Source organism: Halyomorpha halys, unplaced genomic scaffold (genome assembly GCF_000696795.3).
Source record: "Halyomorpha halys isolate HHAL.00 unplaced genomic scaffold, Hhal_1.1 Scaffold27.1, whole genome shotgun sequence".
NCBI lineage: Eukaryota > Metazoa > Arthropoda > Insecta > Hemiptera > Pentatomidae > Halyomorpha > Halyomorpha halys.
In genome coordinates, this window is record NW_027115109.1 from 703,620 (window position 1) to 714,597 (window position 10,978).

At 31.3% G+C, this 10,978-nt stretch overlaps 1 long non-coding RNA gene across 1 annotated transcript in view; it reads left to right on the forward strand.

Annotated features, from left to right (window-relative positions):
* Window positions 1-1,850: 1,850 nt before the first annotated feature.
* Window positions 1,851-10,978, forward strand: part of LOC106683387 (uncharacterized) — a 12,155-nt gene continuing 3,027 nt past the window's right edge. The window contains exon 1 of the long non-coding RNA XR_010844752.1: window positions 1,851-1,901. This is a non-coding gene — a long non-coding RNA (uncharacterized lncRNA). The remainder of the gene's footprint in view (window positions 1,902-10,978) is intronic.

A 10,978-nucleotide genomic window follows, 5' to 3' on the forward strand; every position in this document is an offset into this window, starting at 1 on the left:
GTTCCTCATTTTGTTAACTGCATCTATTTCTTTTTGAAATATTCTCATTTAGTCACATTAATTAATATTTACAACAAAACTAAATGGAAGAGTTTTTTACCTCAACATCATAATAAATGTAATGTGACTATTTCATTTTATGTACTTATATATAAAATGTATAATTTTTGTTTATATTTTTAATTATTTAATTTGAATAGAAGTAAATTAGGGAGGAAATTAAAAAAAATTGTCCTCACAATCAAAAGTTATTACTCTCATTTATGAGCTTCTCAAGCTCAATATTTAACATTTCTGTTTTTTTCAAACATCAATAGTGTTACCCTTATTAGTTCTTGTCTGTCATAAACACAGCTCATTTTTATTTATCATCACAAAATCACACACAGAGAAAGAAATTTATTCAATCATGCTGCCTAAATACATCGGGTTGCTACATTACACAGCATACTGATCAATCCGTGATCGGACATATATAAATTTATAAATTACATTTTTTTGATATGATACAATATAATTAACTTTGTCTAGAGAAGCTATTTGAATCTACCTATTTACTTAAATTTAAAAATATCCACCAATTAAATTAAAGTAATAATTCATTACGATTTCAGATGCCTTCAACCGTGGAATGTTGGTTGGATATAGAAAAAGGATTAAAGAACAAATTTCCACATTGTTTGGGTTCGCTAGATGGAAAACATATTGATAGTAAACCCAGCTCATGGTGGATCTGAATATTTTAATTACAAGAAAACCTTCAGCATTAGTAGATAGCAATTATAAATTTATATTTGCTGAAGTGAGAAGCCAGGGGAGGCTTAGTGATGGTGGAGTTTTTAATAACTCTTTTCACCATGTGCACTTCCTGGATCTATCAATAATGAACAAATGTCATATGTAATTTTAGCAGCTTTCAACCCATGTCATGAATCCCTATCCTGGAGAACATAGTATCACTTCTCCATAAAGAAAATTCATTCGGTGTTTATCAAGGTCCAGGGTTGTGGTGGAAAACACATTTGGTATTTTGACATCAGTATTCCGAAGTCCTATTGACTTAAATCCCGAAATTGTTTCAGAAATTACCATGACATGCATAGATCTGCTTAATTTTATAAGAAAAAGTATAAGTTTCATGAATTGATACACTCCACCAACAACATTTGATATATATATGGCAGTAATGGCGATCTGATAATGCCAGGCTCCTGGCGGAGTAATCACAATGAATACAGTGCAGTCTGAAACTTGCAATGTATTCCATGTAGACCTCCACAGAATGCCACTCTAATTAGGGAGAAATTCACTTCATACTTTGTAAGTCATGAAAATTAGGTATTGTATTTGTTTTATTATTGTATATTATGAGTTAAGTTTAAGACTTATGTGTAGTTTTTGTATTTTTAATAACTTATACATTTTTGTTGTATTACTATTATAGTTATTATATTATGTTTTTATCCTATTTGTATTTTAATAATCTTTCTTTTCTTCTATTGTTTTAAGAAAATATTGTTGGGGATAAATATAAAGATATTTCAAATATCTACTAATGTAGTTAATGTTAATTGGATAGAAAAACTAAGTTTATTTTTTCCATTGCGTGGAACTTCTAGTAGTGAGTCAAGATAGATATTGGAGAATTGTATTGAAATTAAATGATTAATTGGTCTAAGAGCATAAAAGATTGTGATTAACAAAAGAAACAATTTCTATTTATGATAATGATAAAGGAATCAATATTAAAATGGACATAGCACTAAAACATCATCATATTAATAATTAAAGGATGATTGAAGTTGTAAGATTGTGATGGCTACATTGTAAATGTTATAAACTCATTTGAAACCTCTCCACCATAGGATTCAATTATGTGCTTGCTTTTTAGCTGAAAAAAGGTTTTAATATTTGTTGATATTTCGTTATGTAATTTAGTGGTAAACATTGTTACTTAATTAATAAATATTGTTTCTACTAATACACTGATTATCATTGCTATTGATACATGCATTAAAGTGGTGACACCAGCATGAAAGGCGGGTTACCTACACTTTTTATTTATATAATTTTCCACAAATTATTAAATATAAATTTTGATAATTGGAATTTAGATTAACATATGCAAATGTTCTTCACAGATTGCATTACATTATTTAAGATAATTAATGTACTTGACTTGAGTTAATAAACTTAAGTTTTTTTTAACATTAAATGGTTAGTAAATGCGGGAGAAATATATTTATAAAAAAAGATACAGATACCTTGGTTCCCTTATGATCAATTTATCAAGTGAGAAGAGGATGGTATCTTGGTTACCATTATATAAAGTGAAAAAAACTTCGGAAAAAAAATATTTTATTTACAAACTAAAAAATTATTTTAAATAACCCTCACTGAGGCAGGCAGTAGACCTCTCTTTTTCATGACCTTGAACAATTGCCAGGCTTTAAATTCAAATATTAAAGGAAATTATTTTAATATTTAAAAAAAAAAAATTAAATAATGGCAGAATGGATTTAAACATGCTATTTATTGATCAAATGCATCCAGATGCAAATTACTACATAAAATAATTCAATTTAATAAGAAAATTATCTATAAATTGTAAATAATTATTAACTTAAGCTTAATATATAAATCATAAATATTTAAGCCTTATTCGTCTAAAAAAATTAACTATGACATATTATAATAATTTAATCTTTCTTTTCAAATAAACTCACGAAATACAATGAATAACAAAATATTTTTGCATAATAATTTTCATTTTTATGTCTATTTTTGTTTATGAGAACAATTCACATCTTGTAATATAAGCTTATGATTATCACTGCGTTTCATCCTTGAATGCATCATTTTGTATCTAAAAAATAGTAAAATTCAATTCAAATTCAAGTTAAAAGTAATTTTATGTTAATAGTCAACATAAAGTACTAATTCCTTTTTAAATTAAAGCTGTATCATTAATTTAACACTATAAAAAAAGGGGTTAAGGGAAAAAGTGTTATCAGGCATTAATAGAATTATTTATGTCATTTCATCCAAATCTGAGGGGCTATGTGTTATGAAACGAGTGAATTGGCATTCAGCAATAAAAGGATAACACATAGCAGTAAGAAAGAAAATTTAAAAATTGTTGCCACTTCACCACCTGAACTATTTTACTTTTACAAAATTATCCTAAAATTTAAGAATAGTAATTTATTTAGAAAAGAAAACCGATATTTAAAAAAAAAACAATAAATTTATTGAACCACCCTATAACAATAGATTTGGGAAATTAACTTTAAACTACATATATGGGACCATATCTGTTTAATCGTTTATCAGAAATACTATAATATATGAATCACAAAAAAAACTAAAAAAGAAAAATATTTGACTGGGTACTTTCTTACTTCTATGAATCTCAATAACTGATTTTTACTCATCAAATGACCATATCTGCCAGTAATTTTTCTTAACATAACTTAATGAACTCGATCCATTACATCATGATTAAAATTAGCTATATATTTTAGTCTGTGTGTGTGATTAATTACATATATTATTTATTTATTTAGATATAATTAGGTCCTTATTTTAATTTTACTCTTATGTCACTTTCTTTTATCTGGGATATTGGAGGCCGTTGATACCAATATCCACAGGAGTATCAAGGCCATCATCGGTCCCGCTAAAATCTCGTTGGCGATGCTGTATGCACCCAGGAGGTATCGAGGACTGGGTCAGATCTGCTGTCATTGCATTGGTCCATTGCCCAGCCACTGTCGAATGTTCTGGATGCCCTATTCTAGTCTACATTCTATTACAAAGCCGAAATCGCGGCATGTGCAGATAGAATGGGGGTGGATCAGGGATACTAATGTGTGAGAGCTCTACGGCAATCATTGAGTGAGAATGCTTTCGAAGAATGGGCCAATTGCAGGTGGCAGATATTATAGTGGTAGAAACTAAATATCAACTACACACCCCTGCGTGGAGTCCCAGGAGCCAGTGGACAGCAAGGAGAAGTTGGGTCCCTCTGTTGCAAATGCGGCAGAGAGTCTGAAACACCAGCCTGTGCTGGGAAAATGCCCCAACTCCCTCCTTATAACACGTCAGCACCACAGGGTCAAAGAAGAATTTATGAAGTTCCTTGAAAGAAAAGACTTCACCTGCTTCGAGGAGGTTTATTGCGTTGACACTGACGGATCCGTTATTGTCACATTTACAAAAGTCGGAGGCACGGCTCTGGTCTTGGATCTGACGGTAAGATTTGAGAGTAATCACATTGAACAGGAAGGTGGAGTGGAAAGGGGAAAAAAGGAAATATGTAAAAAATCCATCTCTTTTCTTAAGGAAAAATTCTGCGAAACCTTTAGAGAGAGAGTTCACCGTGAGAGGCCTCTGGTTTGGATCTCGCACAACAATACCAGGTAAAACAAGGAGCTTCTTAGAAGGACTAGGTGTTAGCATTGGGGAAATTGTGATCTCGGTGGAAAATATTATTTTGGACTTCCTGGGGATCATACATCATCACCTGCATGGGAATTAGCTATAGATTATTCATTGTTTTATTTATTTATTTTAGTAGGTGGACCTATCGATTTGTGTGTTTTAACTTATTTATTCATTAAATTATTTTATTATTTTTATTTACTTATTATTTTTTTACTTATTTATCCAATCAAGTATTTCTTTTAACCAACTTTTTATTATATTTTCCTTTAAATCTATGTATTAGTTTTGTTTTGGTAAAATGTATTTATTTGTTTGTTTTACTGTAAACTGATCTACTGCTGAGACTAGAATTTCTCTGATTTGATCTCACATGGCTGTCTAATAGTGAATTTGTTTAGCGGGTCACTGGGGAGGATCTGAGAGGGGAAATTCGGGAGAGTAAATTTGTTGATCAAATGAAATAAAAATTGTGAAATGGAAGGGACAGGAAAGGGAAGGAAGAAAGAAAGGAATAAATTGAAATATTTGTATTTAGTGTGTAGACTGGAATTGATTGTGAAAGAAAACTGTGGAAAAAAAAATTGTTATTCTTTCTTTTTTATTATATCATGTAAAAATATGTAATTTATATATGTCCGATCACGGATTGATTAGTATGGTGTGTAATGTAGCAACCTGATGTATTTGGGCAGCATGAATGAATAAAGCATTTCTCTCTCTCTTATTGTAGCTCTTTAGTTTTATTAAATTTCTATCTTTCTTTTATTAAATTCTTTATATTAGATATCATGTTACATATAGAATATATTATTATAAGTTGTATAATATTATATTTATCATGTATTTTATATTGTATTCTTGTTTTTAATTGAGTTCACTCCATACTTATTATGAATTCATTAGCTCATTATTATTAATTATAAAGTCGTATAATTATTATTCACTTCATAAGTTCTTTCAATCATTTCATTTTATTCTTAGTATTTTGTTAATTGAATTATTAGTTGTATCACTAGAAATCAATTCATACTGCACTCCACAGTACCCTAATAATTAAAAGTGTAACTAACACATATTTCATTTATGCTTACCATTTCAGTATTTAATTTTGGCTCCAACCGATAGATATCATTTAGTTGGACGTATTGGATTTACTTTTCTAAATAAATAAATAAATTTAAAAAACAAAATAAATGACCCTGTTATTTCTATTTAGTTTGAGTAATATAACAATACAAATAACAAACTCTCTTATATATGTGTCTAAACTAAGTATAATGATGATAATGGCTGAATTAGTGAAATTTGATGGTATTTTAGAGACTGAAGATTTTGTTACAGTTTTTGTACTATTTTGTTCTAGGTTTACTTTCATTATATTTTTCTTTATTAAGACAGTGCTTTTTCTTCTTTATTCTTTAAAACATGTAATGATGTAATAATGTAAGAACATGTAAATATGAAAGATTTGTGAAGAAACTACACATTGGTGGCACCCTAATAACATTTCTACACTAGAAGGTCTCAAGGCCATCTTCTTTTCAGGTGCTTTGAATGATTATGCAGAATTTAAGAAGCAAGGCTAGAAACCAGTGGGCTTGGGTGGTTAGGGAGTTTGGTATAGAATGCTTGATATTTGGCTTGGGCTTATAATTATAATTAAGGTGTTTATGAATGATTTTATTTGTGGAAAAATAAAGAGCTACATGAGATTGCATGGTAGTGGAGTAGGATGTTTGAAATCCGAACTGATGGCCAGGACTCATGTGGCTAGAATCAAGGATGGTATACGGCCAACAGAGAAACAATTTTCAAAGATTTTACTCATAATTAATATAAGATAGATAGGATGGTAGGATGAAGGATATTCTAGTTGCTTTTTGGGTTTGGCTACTATTTTTACAACAGATAATTTCCATGGGTCAGGAAATATGTGAAGCAAAGTACAACATTAAATATTTAGGTAGAAATTGAAAAGCTTTAGAAGAAAGTAGTTTTAGGATATGAAGAATAATTAGGTCATATCCAGGGGTAAAGACAAATTATTTAATTTCAAAAATCAAATGCTTTATTTATTCATATGCATTCATTCCTCAAAGTAGAAAAATTTACTGAATAAATTCACTTGGATTCTTTTGCCCACGACCTTTTATCTTTTTATTTCTTCTCTTAAAATTACCGTTTATCTCTAAAAAAAATCTTAAAATTGTTATTTATTATAACTAGGGATAGGATTTTTATGTGCTAAAAAATCCAAAATATGTGCTAATAAATTGTCAAATATTTAAAAAAATATGTAAATAATATGTATTTATAAATTTTGTAATATTCAACAATATAAATTACTAATTAATTAGTAATTTTATAACTTAAAAAAGTTACATAAATATGTTTTTATTAGATATTATATGAATAATACTTTAAAGAAATTATATTAAAATATGAACAAAAAAATGAACTTAGAGAAAACATAGCTGTTCAATAACAAGTAATTGTAATTAAACTAATTGATTAATAATTAATCAAAATGGATTATAAATGGAAATAAAGAATAATCCTTATTAAAAAGAAAAAAAAACTTTGGAAGAAATCAATTATTCAGTAGGGTCGGTTACAAAATTATTACAGATTAAATGCATTTTTAAATTTTCAAATAAAAATCTTCGTCGGTTTGACCGCAGAATGGACTTTTACTGGCTAAAAGATCTTTCAACATCTACTGATGTTATAGGGACATACTTAAATGAAGCTATTTCCACTGCATCTAGTTTGGTATTCTGCATCACCTGGGCAGCTGTGTCATCATTTGTTCCAAAGAGAATGGTTCCAATGGACTGAATGATTTTATATCCTGATTTTTTTTAAACACGTCCTGTACTTTTTTCTTTATGACTTCTCTGTTTTCACCACCTATATTTTCCAGTCTTTCTATTGCTTCGTTCACAGTCTTTAGATTTTGCGTCAGTGGAAGGTCCTTTTCTTCTAATTTTGTAATTGTGTTGAATAAAAATAATACTATGTTTGCACTTACATAAGCCAAATCAATCTTTATTGAGTTAATTGTTAACAAGTTGTTCGCTTTCTTTACTGCAGTGGCGTCAACATTAAGTTTTGATATTATGTATTTATTTTTTTCAAAATTTAAACAATAATATTGGCCTCCATTAAGGCAGGTGCCTCATCGTGTTATCACATGTTCCGGTGGTAAAGCTAAGTCAGGATGTGTTTCTTTAAAAATAGTAATACGACTAAGAAGCCTTCAAATTTTTTTTTTTTTACTGTGGACACAAGCTTGTCTACATTTGGACATGAAATGCGTGTGCCTGGCAGGTCAAATGAACTATCTTAGGATAAAGAACTTTAAGGGCATATCCAGCTTTATTCATGTAAGGTACTGCGTCTGACAAAAACAACAAAACTTTACCATGAGTGATGCCCATAGGCCAAAGAACAGTCATAGATTGGTTGACAAATCTTGCAATCGTTTCATGGTTACATTTTTCGAGGATTTCACAATTTAGCAAATAGGATTTTGAAGGTGCCTCAACACTTAGTCTGCCAACGATTATGTTTGCGATATAACGCCCTTCCATATCCGTAGTCTCGTCCACGGAAATCCAAATCGGCCCATCCGAAATTGCTTTCTGAATTTCCGTTAAAGTCTCCTTGTATATAATTTTCAAATATTTTTTTCGTAGTGCTTTCATTTGGCATTACTCAGTATGTGAATTTCTCAAGAAAGGTTTTTAAGTCTGGATTGCTAATTTTTCAGATCAGAATGTCTGCCCTGACAAATGCTTGGCACAAATCTAAATACATAGTATTGGTGCCTGTGGAATCTGAGGAGGAAAGAAAGAAACAGAGAAATGGATTGAAGAGTAAACAAACAAATTCTAGGAAAATGCCACAGGAATAAGAACCTTGCTCTTTTTAATTGATTCTGAGGAATTCTCGATGTAATTCTGTGTGAAAATTTATTATTGCCACTGCATTTAATTTGTGTTCAAAGATGAAGACATAGAATTTTTACGCACTATTTATGATAAATGAAAAATTTCACCTTTAAGTATCTTGCGTTCTCTTGAATTTTATGTAGTTGCAGCGAAAAATGTATTTAAAATTGAACAAATAATTTAAGGAAATATGTGAACCAGAACAGAATACCTAAAAATATGTTAAAAATAATAAATATTTCAGAAAATATGTGATTTACAACAAAATATGTAAAAAAAGGCCAAATATTTAAAAATATGTAAAATAAAAATGGCTTCTTTTGGCCAGAAATGTCTTGGAACATCTTTAGTTAGTAAGGAATCGCAGATATCATGGTCAGGTAAAAATATGTGAAAACATAAAAATCCTATCCCTGATGAAAAAGAACAGCATAATTGAAAATAATTACGATACTACCAAAAATCTTAGATTTAGAATATATTTTTTAAACTACATAGTCACATACTTTTCAATTAAATGCCCGATCATCCTCATTCTATTTTCTCAGAAAACTAACAAAGTAAAATTTCTTTAAAAATAGTAATACAACTAAGAAGCCTTCAAATTTTTGAACCATTTGAGAAAATGGTCAGGAGTGCGGTCAATAATAATACACAAATAAATAAAATTTATTTTATTTGTGCCGACGTATGAACCTGAATTTCATGCTTTCAACAGAACTGAAAACAAAACATGAGATTTTTTTTTCTTTTGCTTCTCCCTATAGTGCCTAATCAGAGTAGGGTAGGGAAGCATTCAGCCACCAGCTTCAACATTCTCTATTAGCAGCTAGGTTCCTGGCCTGACGAGGATACTTCATTTCTACAGCAGTGACTCTACTCTCCTTCCAGTCCGTCAATATCCAGCTTTCAGCTCCATACAAGAGTATCGGTAAGTATATAGACGTGGATATGGAGCTTGGCATTACTACCTACCTCTCACTTCCCTATAACAGTATTGCAGATCTGGTAAAAAACTGCATTAGCCTTCTTTATCCTGTTTGATATTTCTGAGTCTATTTTTCCAGACCTGTCAATTGCAGTTCTTAGGTGAAATCTGCAACCACTTCCATTTCTTCCCCGTTACAATATATATAGAAATCTTCCACTTGCCTCCCCACTAGTAATATCTTGCTTTTGCTGGTATTTATTTCCATTTCTTTTCGGTGGAGCTCTGATAAGTGGATTTAATAGTATCCACCAATGTTCTGGGGACATTCTTAGCTCTGAGAGCCTCCTATATTTCTTGTCTTGGAACAGAGTCAAAAGCTGCTTTGAGATCAAGGAAGGCCATGTACATACTTTTGTTTCTAACCCAGGATTTCAGGAGTACATTCTGCAGAAAGAAAATATGGTCCTTGGTCTGAACCCGGCTTGTTCTTTTCCAATGAGATGTTCTACTAAGGGGTCTTAACTTTCCCTCAAGAATAGACGTGTAAAATTTGTATATTATTGGCGAGAGACATATAGAGCGATAATTGGAGCATTCTGCCTGAAACCTTTTCTTGAGGATGGGAATAATGATATTATATTCCCAGTCTGTTGGGATCATCTTCTCATCCCAAGCTTTTTGGCATTGTACTTGTTGAGCCTTCACTAGCTCTGGACCACCAGCCTTAATGAATTCTGCCATTATATTGTCTCGACCCGGAGCTTTACCTGTCTTCATTCTTAAAAAGCCTTTTCGACTTCCTCCTCTTCTACTATCACCTCATCAAACTCAGTATCGTTCCACTGTTCTTCCTGGTTTATTGGATGAGTACCATCAGCAGAAAATTACTTCCTGTAATGCCTGCACCAGACGTCTAAAATGGCTTTATCATCTGTGACCATCTCCCCTTGCTCATTTTTCACATTTCTTATAGCTTGACTTTTCCGGCCTCTTAAAGCTTTAATCTTCTGCCAAAAATGCTTAATGTTCTCTGCATCGTCCTGGTTCAGCCTTTCCCTGAATTCCTCCCAAGACTTCTGTTTTGCCCTTCTCACTGCTTCCTTTGTTCTATTATGCACCACCTCATTTGCCTACCATTTCTCTGGTGTTTTGTTTCAATAGTAATCCTTCCATGCCATCTTCTTTTCTTCGACTTCTTTCATCTTCTTTTCTTTTCTCTTGCCCTTTGTGGATGTCCTTTTTAATCCACATACTAGGGATGCTGACTGTAGTATACTACTCTTTATGTAGATCCACAGGTTATCTAGGTTATCATCGGCATTAAGTTCTTGGAGCCAATTCCTCAATTCTTCCCTGTATTCTTCACTCTTCTGAGGATCCTGCAGGTTCTTCACTTCAATCCTCTCATAGGATTTTGGCTTCACCCTATATTCCTTTAGTACCCAGGTATTGGCCACTAAAAGCATATGGTCACTTCCTAATTCTACCCCTCTAATTACCATCACATCTGTGAAATACCTCCTGATCCAACTATAGATGAAGTAATGATTAGAGAAGTTTGTCGGGGGGTGCAGTCAGCAAAGAACAACATAAATAAACAAAACCATATTTATTTATTTTATGCCGACGTTTCGACCTGAGTTTCAGG